Source organism: Rhinoderma darwinii, unplaced genomic scaffold (genome assembly GCF_050947455.1).
Source record: "Rhinoderma darwinii isolate aRhiDar2 unplaced genomic scaffold, aRhiDar2.hap1 Scaffold_51, whole genome shotgun sequence".
Lineage (NCBI taxonomy): Eukaryota > Metazoa > Chordata > Amphibia > Anura > Rhinodermatidae > Rhinoderma > Rhinoderma darwinii.
The window spans coordinates 100,128-102,500 of record NW_027464057.1 but is presented as its reverse complement, the minus strand read 5'-3'; the positions used below and the strand labels follow the sequence as shown (position 1 = coordinate 102,500).

Below are 2,373 nucleotides of genomic sequence, written 5' to 3'. Positions count from 1 at the left end.
GGCTGAAGGGATTACTGGAAACTCCGATGTGACAGATGAAGGAGCTCAAAAAGCCGAAATCCAGCAGCAAGAGATGAATGTGCTGAAGCAGCTGAGAGTCTCCTCCTCCCCCTCCCTGCACAGCATCACTGAGGACCAGAAAGGATCACCTCCCCCATAATGATGTCATTGTATGCCAGACACCGCACACACCGCAACCTTCCCCATCACAGCTCAGAGTCTCCTCCTCCCCCTCCCCAGAAATGATGTCATTGTATGCCAGACACCACACACACCGCAACCTTCCCCATCACAGCTCAGTGTCTCCTCCTCCCCCTCCCTGCACAGCATCACTGAGGACCAGAAAGGATCACCTCCCCCATAATGATGTCATTGTATGCCAGACACCACACACACCGCAACCTTCCCCATCACAGCTCAGAGTCTCCTCCTCCCCCTCCCCAGAAATGATGTCATTGTATGCCAGACACTGCACACACCGCAACCTTCCCCATCACAGCTCAGTGTCTCCTCCTCCCCCTCCCCAGAAATGATGTCATTGTATGCCAGACACTGCACACACCGCAACCTTCCCCATCACAGCTCAGTGTCTCCTCCTCCCCCTCCCTGCACAGCATCACTGAGGACCAGAAAGGATCACCTCCCCCATAATGATGTCATTGTATGCCAGACACCACACACACCGCAACCTTCCCCATCACAGCTCAGTGTCTCCTCCTCCCCCTCCCTGCACAGCATCACTGAGGACCAGAAAGGATCACCTCCCCCATAATGATGTCATTGTATGCCAGACACCACACACACCGCAACCTTCCCCATCACAGCTCAGAGTCTCCTCCTCCCCCTCCCCAGAAATGATGTCATTGTATGCCAGACACCACACACACACCGCAACCTTCCCCGTCACAGCTGTGTCTCCTCCTCCCTCTCCCCAGAAATGATGTCATTGTATGCCAGACACCACACACACACCGCAACCTTCCCCGTCACAGCTGTGTCTCCTCCTCCCTCTCCCCAGAAATGATGTCATTGTATGCCAGACACCACACACACCGCAACCTTCCCCATCACAGCTCAGTGTCTCCTCCTCCCCCTCCCTGCACAGCATCACTGAGGACCAGAATGGATCACCTCCCCCATAATGATGTCATTGTATGCCAGACACCACACACACCGCAACCTTCCCCATCACAGCTCAGTGTCTCCTCCTCCCCCTCCCTGCACAGCATCACTGAGGACCAGAAAGGATCACCTCCCCCATAATGATGTCATTGTATGCCAAACACCGCACACACCGCAACCTTCCCCATCACAGCTCAGTGTCTCCTCCTCCCCCTCCCTGCACAGCATCACTGAGGACCAGAAAGGATCACCTCCCCCATAATGATGTCATTGTATGCCAGACACCACACACACCGCAACCTTCCCCATCACAGCTCAGTGTCTCCTCCTCCCCCTCCCCAGAAATGATGTCATTGTATGCCAGACACCACACACACCGCAACCTTCCCCATCACAGCTCAGTGTCTCCTCCTCCCCCTCCCTGCACAGCATCACTGAGGACCAGAATGGATCACCTCCCCCATAATGATGTCATTGTATGCCAGACACCACACACACCGCAACCTTCCCCATCACAGCTCAGAGTCTCCTCCTCCCCCTCCCCAGAAATGATGTCATTGTATGCCAGACACCACACACACCGCAACCTTCCCCATCACAGCTCAGTGTCTCCTCCTCCCCAGAAATGATGTCATTGTATGCCAGACACCGCACACACCGCAACCTTCCCCGTCACAGCTCAGTGTCTCCTCCTCCCCCTCCCTGCACAGCATCACTGAGGACCAGAAAGGATCACCTCCCCCATAATGATGTCATTGTATGCCAGACACCACACACACCGCAACCTTCCCCATCACAGCTCAGTGTCTCCTCCTCCCCCTCCCTGCACAGCATCACTGAGGACCAGAAAGGATCACCTCCCCCATAATGATGTCATTGTATGCCAGACACCACACACACCGCAACCTTCCCCATCACAGCTCAGTGTCTCCTCCTCCCCCTCCCTGCACAGCATCACTGAGGACCAGAAAGGATCACCTCCCCCATAATGATGTCATTGTATGCCAGACACCGCAACCTTCCCCATCACAGCTCAGTGTCTCCTCCTCCCCCTCCCCAGAAATGATGTCATTGTATGCCAGACACCACACACACCGCAACATTCCCTGTCACAGCTCAGTGTCTCCCCCTCCCCTCCCTACGCAGCATCACTGAGGACTAGAAATTATCGCCTTCCCCATAATGATGTCATTGTATGCCAAACACCGCACACACCGCAACCTTCCCCGTCACAGGTGAATGTCTCTTCCT

General features: G+C 55.0%; 1 protein-coding gene across 1 annotated transcript in view; it reads right to left on the bottom strand.

Moving 5' to 3' along the window:
* Positions 1–65, bottom strand: part of PTPRO (protein tyrosine phosphatase receptor type O) — a 194,515-nt gene extending 194,450 nt beyond the window's left edge. The window contains exon 1 of the mRNA XM_075848823.1: positions 1–65. This exon is cut by the window's left edge and continues 185 nt beyond it. The gene's annotated coding sequence lies outside the window, so the exon portion shown is untranslated.
* Between the last annotated feature and the right edge of the window lie 2,308 nt (positions 66–2,373).